Source organism: Pan paniscus, chromosome 23 (genome assembly GCF_029289425.2).
Source record: "Pan paniscus chromosome 23, NHGRI_mPanPan1-v2.0_pri, whole genome shotgun sequence".
Lineage (NCBI taxonomy): Eukaryota > Metazoa > Chordata > Mammalia > Primates > Hominidae > Pan > Pan paniscus.
In genome coordinates, this window is record NC_085927.1 from 37,214,642 (window position 1) to 37,236,396 (window position 21,755).

The window sequence follows — 21,755 nt, forward strand, 5'->3', positions numbered from 1 at the left end:
CTCTGTCGTCATCCCTGCTCCAGGGAAAGGCCAAGTGGTTGAAGCATATTTCTCAAGAGTGAGGCCACAGAGACTGCAATCAGCTTTCATCTTCTAGCAGCCTCTTCCTTTGGTCGGGGATGGCCAGGCTCCCAAGGCCCAGCTCAAGAAGAGACTGAGCAAAGGGTGCTGGCCCTTCTCCCGGCTGCCTCCTCCGTCCCCTCCCCGCAGGCCCACAGCTCTCCATTCCACATCCTGCCTGCCTTGGCCAACTCTTTCCAAGTGCCTGTTTTTCCAGAAACACGAGTTGAGCAAAACAGTCCCCCTCCCTGAACTTGAGTCTGAAAAAATAACCCCAAGAAACACACGCTTTCTTGGAAAACCCTTCAGAGCCTCCCGCTGCCTTTGGACACGTCAACACTGGGTTAGTTAAAATAATAATCTTTAGGAACTAGAGTTTCTCTGCCGCCAAATGCCTTGCATAAGAGTATCACACACAACCCCTGTCCCTGACCCAGAAAACCGGGCCATGAGCTAACGTGGCCTGGTATTCAGGGTAAAGTCACTTGATTTCATTCTTTATTACTTTTCTATTATTATTATTATTATTTAAGGTATAGATGACTTCCTGAATCTTGCAAGGTCTGGAGCAGCTGGACAGTGTGTTCCAGAGACAGGCTATTTTGAACGAGGCTGTGGTTGAATTTGGGGGACTAGGCTGGAAGTTCTGTGGAGTGTGGAGTCTCTAGATTTGGTGTCCCTTGAGACATGAATGTCCTGTAGAAAAACAAAGAAGCATCCAGTCTAGCTGACTAGCTGTGACCAGGCAGGGCCAAGCGGTGACCATCTGCCCAGGGCAACGAAGCTGTCTTCAGTACCTTCCTCGGGTATTTGTAGGAAAAAAATTCACATTTCTTAGCTCAGGTGATGGTGGATGGACCGTTGGGCTCCTGAGCTCCATCCTGGCCTCCATTGCTTGCCAGCTGTTGTAATTTGAACAAAGGATCTTGCCTCTCTGACCTCTACTTGCTCACCCATAAAATGGCAAAGCTAAGAGATCTCACTCAGGGGTTGTAGTTAAGGCTCTGTAGGATAAAGTATGTAAAGTGCTTAGCGCAGAACCAGCACGCTATGTGGGGACAGCCCACTGGATGGCGTGACCCTGCGGAAGCTGTCTGCTACCACGCTCTGGGCAGTGACTTGTAATTTCCTCTAAGCAATCTTGGGAGGAGGAGGCTCCTTAAGGGGGTTGCTAAAGAGGGCATGGAATTCTGCAACCAGATTCGACTGGTCTCTTACATCTGACCTATGCAACAGCTGGGCTTCCACCATTGAAAGCTCATATATTTTCTGCCTCCAAGAGCCTCCTGTGAGTTATCAAACCCCCTAGTGTTGATGGAATATTTATGGACTCAACTAGTTTCTCTAAAGCCTTGATGCCATTCAATTTTTAGATCAATCCAGGGAAGAATGTACTACTTGTGTCCCCATTTTACAGATAAGGAAACTGAGTCCCAGAGACTGTACAACGCTTCACTAGCCCTACAGCTAGTGAAAACTGGATGGCTGGGAAATAAAGCAGAAACTCTGATGCCAGAGGCCCTGAGCTAACCATCAGCTTCCACTGCCTCCCAGTGCATCTTCAGACAAATTTTATTCCCATAGCCTGTGTCAGGCAGGGGTCTACTTATTGGCTGGCATAAGCACTGGATTCAGTGCCAAGTCCTCATCCCAGCTCTGACCATTCCTCACTGTGTAGCCCTGGGCAAGTCACCTTCCCCCTCTGAGCCTTCACTCCTTCATCTCTGAAATGGAAATAAAAATACTAATACCTATTCTTAAGTGGCTGGGTTGGGGGACACAAGGAGGCAAGCCAGGTAAAGCCCCAGACATTTGGGAGGTGCAGCAAATAGTTATCTAAATAGTAATTCTCTTCTTGTTCCAGGTTGACAGATAGACTCATGGCCCAACCACTTAGAGCAAGTATTTTCGCTCAACCCAATGGAATCTTCCTCCTCCTCCTTTTTCTTTTAAACCTCTACTCTGACGCTAAATCAAAGCTGAGTGCTGGTCCCTGACAGGACTTGCCTTCAGCCAGCTGCTGCCAGCAGACGTCCAAAATGCTTTATGGGTCCCCTACCTTTGCAATTAGCACCACGGCCTCTGCAGGATGCACAGGCCTGAAGGACAGACAATGTCCTCCTCTCTTGGTGGCACCAACTCCTAGAACTCAGAGAGCCATTCCATGCCCTTCCTGGAGCCGAAGGAAATCTGGGTTGCTTCTTTGGACAGCTGGTTACCCCATTCTCAGCTTTGGAGGAGAACACTGGTCTGGGAGTCTGAATGGGGGCGGGTGGGAGCAGATCATATCCTTGGTTTTCAACCTGAATTATTATTATCGTTGTCAACGCCATTGTTGTTGTCATTGTTATTATTTTAGCAGAAGGATGCTTTTTAACTGAAATCTTCCAGAGATTCTGTCAAGATGTAGTGGGTGCCCTGACCATGCCTGCTTGTCCCTCACCCTTCCCATGCCCACTCACTTTACTACTGCCTTTGCCCAGGGGCTTTCTCTGGCCCACTGAGTACACTGGGCGTGTGCAAGGGATTAGGCCAGAGATGTAGGGGAGTTGGAGGATAAATATCCCAACTCCCTCACCCCTGGGAGAGACAACTCCCAGGTGTGCTTTGTGCAGCCTCCCAGAGTTCCCCAGCAGGACCGTGCTCCAAGTGCCGGCAGCAGTCACCTGCTCATTCACACACCCTGTATTGCTCTCTTCTTTTCCTGTCTCCCTGGCTACTCCTCTACTGGGGCATCCTGAGTTCACCTAGCAAGGGAACCACCTGCCATGAAGTCTGTATCTCAAGCTCTGCTACTGAGGGAGCCCAAAGACAGATGCCTAAAAATGACCGTAACTACTCACATTTATTTTGCAGTTTCTCTGTTAGTAGGCACTATATTCAGTGCTTTTCATGGATTGGGTCATTTGAAGATTACAACAGTTCTATCTAGAGGAAGGTATTTTTTTCCAGTCCCTTTTTACAGGCAAGGAGATGCGAGATCAGAGAGGTGGAGTACCTTGCCCAGGGTCACACAGCCAGGAAGTGTCAGAGCTTCTCTGTTGGAGGCAGAAGTGGGTACTTGGACTCCAATGGCTGAACCCTATCTTGACCTTCCGAGTTGCTCCAGTGCTCAGCTCTGGAACTCTGTAAACATTTGTCCTGACACCAACTCACTGCATACAGCCAGGGAAGTCTCAGATCCCATCAGAAATAGGAGTAGTGATATCTTTGTTTACAGGGGGCTGCTGAGAGGGTTAAATGGGATACGGCTGGTGATGTGCCTGTGTGTGCTGCTTGCCACAGCCTGGTAGCCCTGTGCTCTCCCTCTAGGGACACACTCCACACTTGCCCTCGTTCTATCTATTCATGTGGCTGATAAAGCAGCCTAGAGGAGGGATGGAGCCAGGCAGCCTACTGCCTGGGTTTGACGCCTCATTCAGCCATTGATGAGCCTGTGTGACCTTGGGCAAGTCTTAGTCTTCAGGTTCCCCATTTGCAAAACAGAGATCGTAGTAATAGTTTAGCAATAGTATCTACTCACAGAGTTGATGAGGCCATTTAAGGAGGCAGCCCTTGCAAGGAACTCAGAACAGTGTTCCTCTATCAGCAACCCAGGTCACAGCTGTAACCAACGTTTAACCTTGTGGAGTCCTGAGACTTTCAGCAATAAAACGGGAACAATGGCATTCTCACATTGAGTGATGTGATGACAATGAAGTCATGTGAAGGACATGCCTGGAGCATAGTAGCTACTCAGTAAATGATGAGTTTTAATATTTGTGCTGATTAATATTAATTAACTATATGAATAATCATTCATAATATAGTAATTGATATTAACAAATTAGTATTAGCACTTAATATCTAGTATTCCTGGTGTGGCACTAACAGAAATGGTGACTGGGCTCTGATCACTTTCCCTGGGGTGAAGCACGCCGTGAAGGATGTGTACACACCATTTCACTTTATTGTTACAACATCGAGGGTTGCCAGATCAAATATAGGATGCCCCATTAAGTTTGAATTTCAGAGGAACAAAGAAAAATTTCTGGGATAACTGTGTCCCAAATATTGCAGAAGCTATACTTATACTAACAAATGTAATTCATTGTTTATCTGACATTGACATCTAACTGAGCATCCTGTGTTTTTATTTGCTAAATCTGGCAACCTTTACAACAACTCATGAAACAGCCGATGAAGAAACAGATACTAGGAGAGGCAAAGGCTTGCCCAAGGCTCAAAGAGCCAGACGCTAGCCAGGTCTCTTAGGTCTGCGCCCCCTGGGCTCATTCAATTTCCTGTGTTGGCTGTTGCTAGTAGGAAGATGTGTTCTCTTGGATGACATTGCTATTTTGGTCAACTGCACTATCTTATTAGGTCATGATGGGAGTGCAGTCTGCTGGTGTTTTGGGGGACCTGCTCCCATTTTCTTACTTCCCCCTCAAGATCCCAGGGAGTCTGCAGCACCCGCTGCTGGCTATGTACCCAACACCATCTCACTGGCCCCCAGGCAGGCCACCTGTTCTATGCACAATCTGGGTTGGGCTCCCTGAGTCCAGCTGTGCAGAGAACAGGACCAAATTCAAGGCTAGCTAGTGTCAGGCAACCCTGCAGGAAACAAACAAATGCAAATGGAAAAGGAAAAAAAAATCCACCAATTACTTAATGCTTTGCTGATGTCCAAATATTTCGCCTCGTGTGAACCGAGCTCTGAGACCTGGCTGGGAAAACGAGATGGGGCAGGGGCCAGACGTTTTCTACGCAAATCCGGAGGGATAAAATTGCACTTTCAGATCCAGAGAGGTGGACTGGGTATCTCTCGTCTGAAAACATCTTGAGGTGAACAACCAAGGTCAAGGATGGGAACTGGGCCCACCTGGAAATGAAGGGCCTCTCGGGCTGCTCTTCCCAGCCCCAGCCTCAGCTTCCATTTCCTGCTGCTGCTGCTCAAGCCTGACTTCCCTCCTGTTCCTCCACCTGTATGGGTCCAGCTCTCCTTTCTTGGCCTGGAATGTTTTCCCTTTCACCTGTGTGAGCTTCTTTTCCCTGTGAAGGTGTCCCTGAGCATGCCCAGAGACACAGACACTCACTAAGGCATCTGGATGCAGCCCCACTTTACAGATGCAGAGATTGAGGCCCAGAGAGCCGAACAGGGTTTCTCCAAGCTTCAAGCCAGGTCTCTGGGCCCCACATCCAGGGCCCTCTTCACTGCCAAATGTTGTCTTTATTGGACAACATAAATGGCACCGACCCTGGGCTCTGCTTCTTTCTTGCTGGGGAACCTCAGGAAAGTTGCCTAACTTCTCTGAGCCTCATCCAGATAATGTTGTAAAAAGCATATTGGTGGGCAAGAATGAGACCCAAGTTTTTATGCCAAAATTCATTTTCTTTCTTTCTTTCTTTCTTTCTTTCTTTCTTTCTTTCTTTCTTTCTCTCTCTCTCTCTCGCTCCCTCCTTCCCTCCCTCCCTCCTTCCTTCCTTCCTTCCTTCCTCATTCATTCAAAGATGACTTTGAGCATCTCTCTATGCTGTCATTACCCTATGGTCTAAGGACATGGAGTGAATGGTGCCCACACCAAGTCTCCAAGGACCTTCTGGTCTAGGGGGAGAAGCAAACATCCAAATAGGCACAGACAACCTCAAGACAGACTTATTAGTGGTAGGGGGAGTCCAGGGGTCTCTAGGAACACAAAGATGCCCTCCCCTCACCCCACCCAGGCAGGGAAGGCCTTCCTGGAACGTCATCTGGGCTTGAGACCTGAAAGATGAATAGGAATCTGGGTAAAAAGGGATCTGGGTAAAAAGGGATGAGTAGGGATCTGGGCAAAAAGTGAGTGGAAGGGAATTTTAGGAATAAGGAACAACTTCTACAAAGGCCAAGACAGCCAGGGTCATTCTGGGACTTGCACAGAGTTCACGATGATTTGAGAATGAGGAACAAGGTGAGGAAGGAATCGAACAGGGGAGTGGGGCTGGTCCTGAGGGGTCTTGAGTGCCCACCAAGCTTCTTGGGCTCCACCCAGAGGACCCAACACTAGCCCCTCCATGTGGCTTCACTGAGTTTCTGCTTTCCTGATCTGGTTGGGACCAGATGAGAGTCGCCAGCCTGCAGGCCCCCGGTCCAAGATCTCTGGACTGGACCAGCTCTAAGAACTCTGCTTGTTCTAATGCTCTGATGGAAAAAGGGGTGGAGGGACCCCACTCACACTACGTGCAGGTTGAAGATTAAACAGGATGAAGTGCAGAGCCTGCCTTGTAAACCACAGAGCTGTGTGGAAAGAACATCGTAAAGGTATTGGTTGGGAGGAGGAATCCTCTATCTCCTTCCAAGCCACGAGAGACTGTGACTCAATAATTGAAAACTGCATCTGATTTTCCTTGACTTGTTCTGGGCAGAATCTTGCCTTCTCTCCCCTGCTGACTCATGTGCAGGCTCACACCATCCTTCTTGAATGACAACAGCCAACACTTACTAGGCACCCACGCTGCCCATGTGATGCTCCCAACGACAGCCTTGGAAGTATTTCTAAGCTGCACTTTATAGGTGAGGAAATGGAGGCTCAGAGAAGTGAAACAATCTCCCTGGGATCACAAAGCATACAAGGAGCTCAGTGAAAATTAAAAGGCAGGTTTGTATTATTCCAAGATCACCTGAGCCACAGTAGTTCTTGGTTAATAAACTTCGAAGATGCACTTAACCTTGGGAATTGGAGGTTCTAGGATGGGGAGGGAGGTGTTTAAAAATGTCTCATTCACTGCCCAGATGAAAGTTAAACAATAATTATCTCCTTCTTGAGGAGGAAAGACTGCTAGCTCCCTAAGACCCCCCGGATTCGTAATAAGCACCTTCAACCCTCCAGAGCCCACTTGGTCTGTTCATAGCTGCCAAGTGCTCTCTGGTATAACAGCAAGATGCCAGAGACCTTGCTAGGGATCCGGGCAAAAAGTGAGCAAGGGTAGCTAGTTCCCCAGTGGTGTGATGCTTGGCTGATAGGAAACTCAAAAGAAACCTTGTACACACACACACACACACACATACAGACACACACACACATAATTGTAGCACATTCTAGAGTTTATAAAGCCACTGCATCACTGTGTTCACAGTGACAAAGGTCATTCCAGATGGTTTTATTAGCTGGGTGCGGTGGCTTACGCCTGTAATCCCAGCACTTTGGGAGGCCAAGATGTGCAGATCATGAGGTCAGGAGATCGAGACCATCCTGGGCAACATGGTGAAACCCCATCTCTACTAAAAATACAAAAATTAGCTGGATGTGGTGGTGTGTACCTGTAGTCCCAGCTACTTGGGAGGCTGAGGCAAGAGAATGGCTTGAGCCCTGGAGGTGGAGATTGTAGTGAGCCGAGATCCTGCCACTGCACCACTCCAGCCTGGCAATAGAGTGAGACTCTGTTAAAAAAAAAAAAAAGAAGAAGATTTTCCCAACATTGTCCCCATTTCCCAGAAAAGAAAACTGAGGCTCATCCAGAAGTTAAGGATTCCAGTGGTAGAACCAGCACCAGGTGTCACGATCCAGCTCTGTCACATCATGAGTCCCTAGAGAGCAGAAATTTTGTGCTGACTTCAGGACCTCCCATGAACAGCTCCTCACCTGAATTCCAGAAATTAGTGGGGTGAACTGCACACAGGTAGGAACCAGGTCTGTCTCCTTCACCTCTTAATTCCAGAACCTAACATAGCACTTGGCACAAAGTAGTAGCACTTGTAAATACTCGGGGGTCTGAATAGAACTGAAAGCTTAGTAAATTAATAAATTAAAATACATAATAAATAGACACATGGCTAAGTGAATAAATTCATTAATTAACATAAAGGCATTAGGGTGTTTGGATTAAATGAAAAGTATATCAATGGATAATGGATGAATGCAGGATGGGTGAATGGATGATGGATAAGTGGATAGATGGGTGGATGGAAGGATAGGTGGATGAATGGGTGGATGAATGGATGATGGATAAGTGGATAGATGAGTGGATAAATGGATGAGTGGATGGATGGATGGATAGATAGATGGATGACAAATGGATGGTGGATGAATGGGTGAATGGATGGATGATGGATATGTGGATAGATGGGTAGATGGATGGGTTGGTGGATGGATAGATGGATGCATGAAAGAATGGGTGGATGAATGGAAAGATGGGTGGATGGTGGGTGAATGGATCAGTGATGGATAAATGTATAGATGGGTGGATAGATGGAGAGTGGATGGATGGATGAATAGTTGAGTGCATGGATGGATAAATGGATTAATTCATAAGTAAAAAATATAGGATAGATAATTAATGAATATATAAATAGATAAGCAAATAATAAATAGGGAATTAATTAACAATTGACTTGGTGGAAAGATGGATAAATGAATAAGTGAGTATAATTCAAGTGTGGGTGTGTGGGTAAGTGATCAGACCGGGGTTGCTCAGTGATCAGACTGGGGCTGCTCAGACAGAAGAGAGCTGCCTCAGTCTTCAGCCTCCCAGTACCCGCCTCCCATCTCCATTAAAATCCTGGAAAATCCTGGCTATTTTCGTCCCTTTTGCAAAGGGGAGCTATTTTTCTTTCTTTTTTTTTTTTTTTGGACACAGCTTATTAAAGGAGAAAGCACACAGAGCCCTTCCTCCCACAGGTGACTCTTTAGCTGCATAAACCCACCCTCTGTCAGGCAGCCAGGAATAAAACTAAGCAGAAAGCCACAGAAAGTGTAAGAAATCAAATACAGAAAGACAGAAAAAGAAGTTGGGCAAATTTTACTGCTCTCTCTAGAGAGAGCCATAGGAGGGAGATTTATTAGGCTGAGCCTAAAATGACTGATCTCCATTTACCCATGCCTGAGTTACTTAGTGAGCTCCATATGCCAGGCTGTGGGGACACACGGATGAACCACACAGACACAGTCACTGCCCTTATGGAACTTAATGCCTAGTGGGAGAGATGGAGGAAAAAAATCAGCAAACAAAAATATAGTATGGCATCAGAAAAAAGAAATAGTGAGTGTATTGGTAATCTATGGCTGCATAATAAATTTCCCAAAATGTAGTGGCACAATTTCTGGGGGCCAAGAATCCATCTGCATGGCTCTGGCTTAGGAGCTCTTGTGAAGTTGCAGTCCAGATGGTGGCCAGGACTGCAGTCTCATCTGAAGGCTTAACTGGGGCTGAAGGCTCCACTTCCCAGGTGGCTCACAAACATGCTTGGCAAGTTAGTGCTGGCTGTTGGCAGGAGGCCTCAGTTTCTCTCCATACATACATCTCCAGAAAGCTGCTTGAGCACCCTCATGACATGGCAGCCTCATGACATGGCATCTGGCTTCCTCCACTGTGAGTGATCCAAGAAATTGTTGGGGGAAGCTGAAATTTCACTTATGACCTAATCTCAGAGGTCACACCATCCCTCTCCACCACATTCTATTCTCCAAGAGCAAGTCAAAAAGTCCAGCCCACACTCAAGGAGAGGGGAATGAATCATTGCCTTTTGAAGGGAGGAGTGTCAAAGAATGTAATGACATATTTTAAAACCACCACAAAGAGTGCCAGAAGGCCAGAATGATGTGACAAGTAGATGCTGTCAAAGTCTTTGGAAAGAGCCTCCCAGGGAGAAGGTCTGCAAGGACAAAGGCCTAGAGGTGGGAGTGAGCTTGTCATGTTTGGAAACAAGAAGGTGTGGATGAGGCTAGAGTATGTGAAGAAAGCAGGGATCAAAGAAGACCTGGTTGGAGTAAGGCAGGAGGGGGGCTGTGGTGACCAAGGTATGCAGTGTGGATTCTAGCCCACTGCAGATTTTATGGAGTGCTTGCCTGTGCCAATTTTTCAACTCCCTCCAGAACTTCGTGTGAGAGGTGCTATTGTTATTCCCACTGTAAAAAGGAGTATGCTGAGGCCCAGAGAAGTTAAGAAAGGTCACACACCTACCTGTGAATCCGGAGCTCAGGTGTGCATTCAAGCAGGCCAGCCTCAAAGGCAACAGTGCTGATGTATTCCAGAGGGAATGCTGCAAGGAACATACAGAGACATTGGGGTGAAAATGCTTCTGAAGGGAAAATAGGTGGAGAAAGAGAGAGAAACAGAAGACGTGGAACTGAGATGCCAAGAGATACAATGACAGAGAAAGACAGCAAGGGAGACAGAGGAGGATTAAGCATCAGAAATCTTTAGGCAGGCAGACACAAGGAGGTGGAGAGAAAAATAAAGTAAGAGACAGAGACCTGGAGACAGGGGAGGCATGGGATGGAGGAGGTGAGCCAGCATGTGCCTGGCGTCCGTGAGTGCAGTGCCTTTGCGCTGGGTGGTGCCGGACCCCGCTAACTCAGACCATCCATCGCTCCTGTCTCTCATCAGCAGGAGGGCCGGGGGAGGGAGAGAAAGCTGACAGGAGACAGTGTGATTCCAGTAATTCCAGATGAAATCACAGCCAGAATGCTTGCCAGGAAGTGGGGTGGGGTGGTCAGGGAGAGGGAGGGAACGTCCAGAGAAAGTTTAGCAAATAGCTTTACAATTCCCTCCTCCATACCCTCAAAATGCCATAGATATGGGGTGGGGAGGATGGCCCTGAGTTTTGGGCTGGAATCAAGGCATCCAGGAGGGGAGCTTGTGCCCACTGACAAGGAGGACGTCTGCCTCCATCAGTCTATGTGAGGATCCAAGGAGGATCACATGTTTTCGTGGTTGGTTTTCATACCGCTTTCCTGTCCTTTGCTCTAGAACAGCCCCTTACCTTTTTTCCTTCCTTTTTAATGACATTGACGTTTTTGAAAAGTCTGGACCAACTGTGTTTTGAATGTCTCACAATCTGGGTTTGTCCAATGATGTCCTCACCATCTGATTGAGGGTAAGCCTTTTGGGCAGTCACATCACAAAGAGATGTCCATTGCATCTCTTCACGGGACATATGATGTCACTTGGTCCCATTACTGAATATGCTAAGTATTTGGTCAGTTGGTTAAGGTGGGATCCACTAGATGTTTCTATTGTTAAAGAACTCCTTTCCCTGTGTAAATAATATAATCTGTGGGATAGTACTTTGGGAGTATGTAAACACCCCTTTCTCTCGTAAACTTTCAACCAGTAGTTTTGGAATCCATTAATGATCCTTGCCAGAATCAAATATTGCAGGGATGACTGCAACACGGAGTTCTAAAATTTATGTATTTTTTCACACTGTTAACATTCTTTGGTAAAGAAGGGTTTCCCACTGCTCTCTTCTTACTTTAAATACTATGCATGAGCATTTTTTAATGCTCCAATTGTCCCAGGTTTAGCCGGGTGGACCCCTGCAAGCTGGCCCCTGCATCCTTGTACACGTGCCTCCTTCATTCTTTGAGAACTTCCTAACTTTCTGACACAATAAAATGTTCCAGACTCATCTTCTATTTTCCTTGTTCAAATCCTTAAACCATCCATTTCTCCAAGATGACCTGATCCCTTTCAGTGGAAAATGGTATTTAAAAGCCGTGATATCAAGGCAGGAGAATCACTTGAGCCCAGGATTCCAGACCAGCCTGGGCAAAATGACAAAACCCCGTCTCCACCAAGAAAAATACAAAAATTAGCCAGGCATGGTGGCGCATGCTTGTAGTCACAGCTACTCAGGAGGTTGAAGTGGGAGGATCACTTGAGCCCAGGAGGTCAAGGCTGCAGTGGGCCGAGATCATGCCATTACACTCCAGCCTGGGTGACAGAGTGAGATACTATCTCAAAAATGAATAAAATAAAATAAAAGCCAAAATACATGTTCTAGGTGCGCTTGTTACTACAAAGGTATTGCTATTTCTAGTTTCCTTCAGTAAATAGAAGACACACTTGAGTTCATTCTGATGCCTCCAAATTAAATCCAACATCACAAAGTTCTTTCTCACAATTCCCGCATTCCATATCATATCTCTCTGATTTCACGGTGAGAACCCCATTTCCCCTAATATCAACATATTTGCTCAATAGTTTCAGAATTACACTGATCCTACTATCAACAACTATCTATTCATTCAAGTTCAAGGTTTCTTTGAAGTTCTTGTTGTCCTTAGAGTGTATTTAATTGAGAGCACAGTTAGAGAACAGTGTTCAAAGGTTATTTGAGCTGATTCCCTTCCTACATGGTTACATTTGTATTATTATTGATTGTTGCTTAACAAACTACCCCAGAACTTAGTGGCTTAAAGCAACAACATTTCTTGTCTCACAGTTTCTCTGGATCCAGGTGTGGCTTACCTGGTTCCTCTATTTCCGGAGCTCTCACAGGTTTCGGTCAAGGTGTCCGCAGGGCTGGGTCCTTCTGGGGGCTTGACCGGGGGAGATCTACTTCCATGCTCACTCACATGGCTGTTGTGGGATTTGATTCCTTGGAGACTGCTGGACTGTGGGCCTCAGTTCCTCACTCAGTACATTGCCAGATGTCCTTCAGTTCCTTGCCAGGTCACCTTCTCTATCAAGCTCAGCACATGAGAAGCACCAGGGAGACAGAATACCAACAAGATAGAAGTCACACCCCTTTGGAACCTAATTGTCAGGAGTAACATCTCATTACTTTTTCCATATTTCATTCATTAGAAGTGAGTCACCAGGTCCAGCCAACGTTCAAGGGAAAAGGATTAAACAAAATGCCGGAGTACCCGGAAGTGAGAATTAATGGGGGCCACTTTAGAAACCTGCCTAGCAGAGTTATCAACGTGATGTGTAGTTAGGCTTGTTTGTTTCTTTTTGCCTTCAATTTTAGGGTTTGGTGTCTTTTTCAACATCTTTGATTAAATTTCATCTTTGAATCTGTAAAATATTTATATGATTCAAGAGTATAAATTATAGACAAAGAAGTCCCAAGAGCAGTCTCATTCTTATCTCCATGCTGTCACCCCATTCCCAATTACCTTTTTTTTAAATTTTTTAATTTTAATTTTTATTTATTTATTTACTTATTTTTTTTGAGACGGAGTCTCGCTCTGTCACCCAGGCCGGAGTGCAGTGGTGTGATCTCGGCTCACTGCAAGTTCCGCCTCCCCAGTTCATGCCATCCTTCTCCTGCCTCAGCCTCCTGAGTAGCTGGGACTACAGGCGCCCACCACCATGCCCGGCTAATTTTTTGTATTTTTAGTAGATAAGGAGTTTCATTGTATTAGCCAGGATGGTCTTGATCTCCTGACCTTGTGATCCACCCGTCTCGGCCTCCCAAAGTTCTGGCATTACAGGCGTGAGCCACTGCACCCTGCCCCCAATTACTGTCTATAGTCACTTTTCCATAAATGAATCCTGCCAGTTTTTACTTCTATGACTCTATATTCATGTATTTTTAGCTTTCCATATTTTTTAGATAAAAGAGAACATACCATAGGTACTCGCTTGCACTTTGCTTTTTCATTTAAAGCAAAAAAAGATTTAGAAATCATTTTCATTCAACAGTTATCCTCATTTTTTTTGTAGCTGCTTAGTACTTCATTATCCAGAAGATTCACAGTTTGTTCAACTGGTCTCCTATGAGTAGTCATTTAGGTTGTTTCTAATATTTTGCTACTACAAATAATATAATGAATAACCACATGCATTTGTTGTTCTGGGCTTGCAGAAGTATATTTTTAGGTAAATTCCAAAATGTAGGATTGAAGGGCTAAAAGGTAAACGCATATGTGATATTGTTAGATATTTTCAAATACCCCATTTGCATTTCCACCAGCAATGTATGAGATAATCTGTTTCCCTGCATTGTCGCCATGTTCCAACAGAGTATGTGGTCAAGCTTTCACCTTTTGTCAATCTAAGAGGTAAGAAATACTATGTTTGGGTAGCTTTAATTTGCATTTCTCTTGTGCATGGAGTTGAACACCTTTTCACATTTTGAGGTCCATTTATACACCTCTTTCTGTGAACCATCTAATCATGCTTTTTCCTTATTTTTAAAAACTGAGTTTTTGGTCTTTATTCTTGATTTTTAAGAACTCTTTATGTATTAAAGACATCAACTACTTATCTGTGACATAGATTAAAAATATTTTCTTCCAGCTTCTCTTTTGACTTCACTTTCGATGTTTGTTACAAAATGGTTATGCATTCAGATTTATCAGTCTTTTTTATTACATTATGTTTTGAATCATAAGTAGAAAGGTTTTTCCCATACTTTAGTCATACAGGAATCTATTCATGCTTTCTTCTAATGTTTATATGGTTTTGTTGTTATTTTTACATTTTTACATTTAGATCTTTGGATAATTTAGATTTAAATCTGGTATAAGAAGACCATTCTCATTTTATAATGGAGAAAACCTCTGAGGCTCAGAGGATTCATGTGACTTTTTTAAGTTCACATGGACAGTAACGAAAGTATTTGTTTAATATCTACTCTACACCAGACACCAAAGTATGCATTTTAAATTTATTATCTCATTAAATACACCTTGTATTTATTATCAATAATCTTTTAATCTTTACCAAAACTCTTTGAAGTAGGTTGTGCTCCTGGTTTACGTATGAAGTAACTGAGGCATGAAGACCTGAGGTAACATGTCCAAATCCACAGGGCAGCAAAATGAAGAAAGGCAGAGAGAAAAGTAGTATGTGCTAGTTGTCATTTAAAAAAGATTTGTAGAAGCTACAATAAAACATCTTAACTTACATCCAATAGGACGCAATGTAGTCACGTAGACATAGCGAGCTGCAAAGGAGTCTGGGAAATGTAGTCCTTATTCTGGGTGTTCATGCGTCCCACTAAATTCATGGAGGCTGTTACCATTGGAAGAAGGGAGAACAGATTTCACATTTCAGCAGAGGTAGGGTAATTGAGGCCTGGGGATGTTTTGCAGTTCCCAAAATGATATCTTTGGTCAGCAACAAATAATGGGACCTAGCAAAATAAGTGTTTATTGAATTTAGGGCTCAGATGCCAATGGCTTTGAACTTAACTCCACACATCGGTTCTGTTTATAGACTGCATGGATCTAAGATGTATATGCTCAGAACCTGCTTCCAGGTCTTCTCTCAGGTTGCCCATCCCTGCCTCATCCCTGGAGTTAACCCTCTGCCTCTTTCTGACTTGTATTTTGTAGGCTCTTGTTCAAGGTAAGGAAGAATACAAATCTGTCCATGTCTCAAGGTCAAAAGTCAAAGAATGGCCTCTCCCCTAAAGAAGAGAGATAAACCTAATGACCTACTGGAATTAACTCAAGCTGTTTTTTGTTTTTTGTTTTTTTTTGACCCAACTATAGTGAAAACAATTATGGCTACTGATTTCTAAGTACCTGCTATATGCTAGTCCCTGTGATGGGCATTTTACATGCATTACTTCTTATCTGCAACTCAGTTTTACCAGTGAAGACAATGGGACTCAGAGAATTTGAGTAAGGTGCCCATGATTTCAAAACTACAAAGTGCTAGAGGACAACTTTGAACCCAGTTCTGCCTGGCTACTCAGAACCCTATTTCCGATTCTAGCTAGTTAGGAAACTACCCATTATGCAGTTGATGTTTAACAGGCTGAATTTTTGCTATATTCATTTATTTTAAAAATATATGTAAAAAGCACCTACCATGTGCCTGAAAATCTGCTGAACACTGGGGATACAGAGAAGAATAAGATAGAATTCCATCCCTAACAGGGCTCATAGTCTCATGGGAGGACTCAGGCAATGAACAAGTAGTCAATAAACCTACAAATTGATTTCAGATTGTAGTAAGTACAAAACAAATCAAAAACTGGGATAGCTTGTAGCTGGGGGTGGGAGGCAGTTGGGTAGTTATTGATAATGTAGTTCTGAGACCTGAAGAATGAGAAGAAAGCATCCATCAGTGGGTGTAAGAGTATTCCAGGCAGAGGGAATGGCCTGTGCAAAGTCCTTGAGGTTGAAAAGAGCTTGATATATTCTAGGAACTGACCTAAGGTTAGTGGGAGTGTTGTGGAAAGCAGGTCCCTGGCTTGCAATTAAGCTTGAGTGAAAGGAATGAAATAGATCAAACAGTTCGAGGGAAATTGAATTTACCTTTTCATTTGCCTGGGATAGTTGGGTGAAATTAAGAGTACCCTTTTTTTTACTCTCAGAACTATTCCAACTTGAATGTTAAATTATATGATGTGTCAGTTAGCTACTGCTGTGTAACAAAGCACCCCTCAATTGTAGTGGTGTAAAATGGTAAGCATTTGCTAGCTCATGAATCTGTGGCTCAGCTGAGGTTTGTGCCAATCTGGGCTGGGTTCCCTAATGTGTCTGTGGCCAGCTGCAGGGCAGCAGGGCTGCTCTATATCTGGGATTGGCTGGCTGTTGGCTGGGATGCTGGGAGGGACTGGGTCACCTGTCTCTCATCCTCCAGCAGGCCAGCGTGGGTTTGTTCTTATGGCGGCAGCAGGCTTCTACAAGACAGAGAAGTGTGCATGGCTACTTGAGTCACAGGTTTAGAACTGACACAATGTTGTTTCTGCCACATTCTATTGATTAAAGTAAGTCACATGGCTAATGCAGATTCAAGGGATGGGGAAACAGATCTATCTCTTGATGGAGAAACTGCAAAGACAGATTGCAAAGGCTGTGATGGAAGAAATGAAATATGCAGGAAAGTGGACCTTAAACGCAAGTGACTACCACATATGATTGATTACCTTACTAACAGGCCACGCTGAGGAACTGGATATTATTATAAGTCGGGACTCTGCAAACTTTTTTCTGTAGAGGATCAGATAATAAAGATTTCAAGCTTTATGGGTAATATGGTCATATAGTCATAGACTCTGTTGCAATGATTCAACTCTGTTATCTGTTGTCATGCATGAGCAGCCAGATGCAAATCACAAACAAATGAGTGTAGCTGTGTTCTAATAAAACTTTATTTACAAAAACAGGCAGCTGGCTGGATTTGATCCACAGGCCATAGTTTGCTGACTCCTGTTTTAAACGTATTGGGAAACTATTAAAAGGTTTTAGAAAGAGGAGTTCTGAGAGCAAATTTGAAAAATTATCCCAGGCTGGAGAATGGATTGGAGGGTGGAGACAATGGCAGAAGGATGGAGAGCCCTCAGAAGGCTGCTGTAGTGCCCAGGAGGGAGATGACAGTGGCCCTGGACAGATGGTAACAACCAGATATGGGGGAAATTTGATACATTAAAAACACATGCAGAGGTGGAAATTAGAAGCTGCAGAAGGGTTGGATGTGGGTGACGCACAGTTGCAAAGCGGTGGGTGCAGGTGACTGGGTGCAGGATGATGTAATTTACCCAGATAGGCAAGGCTTGAGCATGGGTGGGTGACCAGAAGATGGGACTGAGAATTCTTCTATGTGTCAGAAAAAGAGGGCGACAAATACTGGAGATTCATAGCCGGGTGAATGAATGGCCAAATGTCACTGGTCCATCCATGGTGGGGCCAATGACATTTCTGAGGTCAGATAGTGATTGGCAGTGAACCCCCAAGCAGGGAATCAGTCTGCAAAGCTTGTTCCCCTAGAAAGCATGGTTGCTCTTCAGTTGCTATCTGTCACCCAACTCCTTAAAAGAAAAAATAAAAAGGAGAAAAACCTCCTCAGAGGATTTGTAAGCAAGTGCGATGACTTGAGTGATAATTCGCCTCCACAAGGGCTGATGGGTATCTGGCTTAGCCCTGAATAGGGTCTTCAGTTTTTTGAAGCTTAAAAGAAAAAGAACTTTGAGCTCTGGGGCTTTAACATCACAAGGAAATAAAGTCCCTCACAGAATTAGAGGATCAGATAAGTTGAGACAAAAATAGAATTGCACAAAGTAAAAATATCTATCGGAAATTTTTCCCCTTAACTGTTGGAAACAAGAAATAGCGGGTTGTGCTGGCAACTCTTATTCTGATGAATAGCGTCTGCCCGCTCATTCAGATTCCACGAGGCTCTTGATGAGAGAGAGGTGATTTGGGCGAATGAAGAGGAATGTCCAAAACACAATTTCTCCTCTCCAGCCTCCAGAATAGATGCTCACTGAATAACTATAGAAAAACCCCAGCTTCATGCAGAAGAGATTCTGACCATGCAGAGCATGTCTGATAAACACTCAAAACAAAAGGAATGGCTTTGCTCCTTGGCTGCCAACTTCTTTCTTGCATTTTCCAGTCTTAGAAACAAAAAGTCTGTCTAAGATGGATAATGCATGCTGGCCTTTCATGCCCAAGTGCCGGCTTCTTTGCCGACAGCAGAAAGGAGGCATGGAGAAGCATACAGTCTGGGGTTAACAGACTGGCTCCAAATCCTACCTCTGTATGACCTTGAGCAAGAATCTGTGCCTCTCAAAGCCTCAGACTTCTCATCTGGACAATGGGGGTGATAATGGTAGGCACTCAGAAGGTTGCTGTGAGAATTCAATGAGATGAGCAAGGACACACTGCAGATGCCAAATAAAAGACCACCTTAATAATTCTTTTCCTCAGATCTAATAATCTGAAAAAAAGAAGATTGAAAGAATTGGGAAATAGCATGTACAAAGAACTTGTAGTGTGGTAGCCATTTCAAAAAACTATTTCAGGGGCTGGCTCACATGGGGTGGCTCATACTTGTAATTCCAGCACTTTGACAGGTGGAGGTGGGAGGATTGCTTGAGGTCAGGAGTTACAGACCAGCCCAGGAAACAATAGCAAGACCCCGTCTCTACAAAAAAATTACAACATTAGCTGGGCATTGTGGAGTGTGCCTGTGGTCCCAGCTATTCGGGGCACTGAGGCAAAAGGATCGTTTGAGCCCAGGAGTTCAAGGCTGCAGTGAGCTGTGATTGCACCACTGTACTCCAGCCTAGGCAACAGAGTGAGACCCCTGTCTCTTAAAAAACGATGTCCCAGGGATGAAGCCGACTTGATCGTGGTGGATAAGCTTTTTGATGTGCTGCCGGATTTAGTTTGCCAGTATTTTATTGAGGATTTTCACATTGATGTTCATCAGGGATATTGGCCTGAAATTTTCTTTTTTTGTTGTGTCTCTGCCAGGTTTTGGTATCAGGATGATGCTGACCTCATAAAATGAGTTGGGGAGGAGGCCCTCTTTTTCTATTTTTTGGAATAGTTTCAGAAGGAATGATATCAGCTCCACTTTGTAGCTCTGGTACAATTCATCTGTGAATCCGTCTGGTCCTGGGATTTTTTGGGTTGGTAGGCTATTAATTACTGCCTCAATTTCAGACCTTATAATTGGTTTATTCAGGGATTCGACTTCTTCCTGGCAAGGCTGGTTCAACATACACATATCAATAAATATAATCCAACAGATAAACAGAACCAATGACAAAAACCACATGATTATCTTAATGGATGCAGAAAATATCTCAATGGAAGCAGAAAAGGCCTTCGATAAAATTCAACACTCCTTCATGCTAAAAACTCTCAATAAACTAGGTATTGATGGAACGGCTCTCATAATAATAAGAGATATTTATGAGAAACCCACAGCCAATATCACACTGAATGGGCAAAAGCTGCAAGCATTCCCTTTGAAAACCAGCACAAGACAAGGATTCCCTCTCTCACCACTCCTATTCAACACAGTATTGGAAGTTCTGGCCAGGGCAATCAGGCAAGGGAAAGAAATAAAGCGTATTCAGATAGGAAGAGAGGAAGTCAAATTGTCTCTATTTGCAGATGACATGATTGTATATTTAGAAAACTCCATCATCTCAGCCCAAAATCTCCTTAAGCTGATAAGCAACTTCAGCAAAGTCTCAGGATACAAAATCAACATGCAAAAATCACAAGCATTTCTGTACACCAATAATAGACAAACAGAGAGCCAAATTATGAATAAACTCCCATTTACAACTGCTACAAAGAGAATAAAATACCTAGAAATACAACTTACCAGGGATGTGAAGGATCTCTTCAAGGAGAACTACAAACCTCAAGAACTACAAAGCTCAAGGAAATAAGAGAGGACACAAACAGATGGAAAACATTCCATGCTCATGGATAGGAAGAATCAATATTATGAAAATGGCCATCCTGCCCAAAGTAATTTATAGATTCAGTGCTATCCCCATCAAGCTACCATTGACTGTCTTCATAGAATTGGAAAAAACTACTTTAAATTTTATATGGAACCAAAAAAGAGCCCGTATAGCCAAGACAATGCTAAGCCAAAAGAACAAAGCTGGAGGCATCATGCTACCTGACTTCAAACTATACTACAAGGCTACAGTAACCAAAACAGCATGGTACTGGTACCAAAACAGACATATAGACCAATGGAACAGAACAGAGGGCTCAGAAATAATGCCACACATCTACGACCATCTGATCTTTGACACACCTGACAAAAACAAGAATTGGGGAAAGGATTCCCTATTTAATAAATGGTGTTGGGAAAAACTGGCTAGCCATATGCAGAAAACTGAAACTGGACCCCTTCCTTACACCTTATACAAAAATTAACTCAAGATGGATTAAAGACTTAAACATGTGCCCTAAAACCATTAAAACCCTAGAAGAAAACCTAGGCAATATCATTCAGGACATGGGCAAAGCCTTCATGACTAAAGCACCAAAAGCAATGGCAACAAAAGCCAAAATTGACAAATGGGATCTAATTAAACTAAAGAGCTTCTGCCCAGCAAAAGAAACTATCATCAGAGTGAACAGGCAACCTACAGAATGGGAGAAAATGTTTGCAATCTATCCATCTGACAAAGGGCTAATATCCAGAACTTAAACAAATTTACAAGAAAAAAACAAGCCCATCAAAAAGTGAGCAAAGAATATGAACAATCACTTCTGAAAAGAAGACATTTATGCGGCCAACAAATTTATGAAAAATGCTTATCATCACTGGTCATTAGAGAAATGCAAATCAAAACCACAATGAGATACCATCTCACAGCAGTTAGAATGGTGATCTTTAAAAAGTCAGGAAACAACAGATACTGGAGGGGATGTGGAGAAATAGGAACACTTTTACACCATTGGTGGGAGTATAAATCAGTTCAACCATTGTGGAAGACAGTGTGGCGATTCCTCAAGAATCTAGAACCAGAAATACCATTTGACCCAGCCATCCCATTACTGGATATATACCCAAAGGATTATAAATCATTCTACTATAAAGACACATGCACACGTATGTTTACTGCAGCACTGTTCACAATAGCAAAGACTTGGAACCATCTAATGCCCATCAATGATAGACTGGATAAAGAAAATGTGGCACATATATGCCATGGAATACTACACAACCATAAAAAAGGATGAGTTAATGTCCTTTGTAGGGACATGGATGAAGCTGGAAACCATCATTCTCAGCAAACTAACACAGGAACAGAAAACCAAACACCGCATGTTCTCACTCATAAGTGGGAGTTGAACAATAAGAACACATGGACACAGGGATGGGAACATCACACACCAGGGCCTGTCAGGGGGTGAGGGGCTAGGGGAGGGATAGCATTAGGAGAAATATTTAATGTAGATGATGAGTTGATGGGTGCAGCAAACCACCATGGCACGTGTATACCTAGGTAATAAACCTGCGCGTTCAACACATGTATCCCAGAACTTAAAGTATAATTTAAAAACAAAAACAAAACAAAAAAAAGATGGCATAAGTTTCTCATATAAATATCCTATAAGATGAGTGTGTGTAAAGGAGAGAATGAGACAAAGATTTCCAGGTCCTGTCTAGGACTATAAACCAAAAACATAACAGGTAAAACCCAGCATATACCGAGTTGTTCAAACTCAAAATATCTTCCAGATTAGGTGTCAGCAAATTAACAGCCAAATCCAGCCTGCTGCACG

At 43.8% G+C, this 21,755-nt stretch overlaps 1 long non-coding RNA gene across 1 annotated transcript; it reads right to left on the minus strand.

Annotated features, from left to right (window-relative positions):
* Positions 1–5,461: 5,461 nt before the first annotated feature.
* Positions 5,462–10,424, minus strand: LOC130541145 (uncharacterized). Its single transcript, XR_008955189.2, has 3 exons — positions 10,269–10,424; positions 9,976–10,054; positions 5,462–7,456 (listed from the first exon to the last, which is right to left on the minus strand). It is a non-coding gene; the product is annotated as an uncharacterized LOC130541145 (long non-coding RNA).
* Between the last annotated feature and the right edge of the window lie 11,331 nt (positions 10,425–21,755).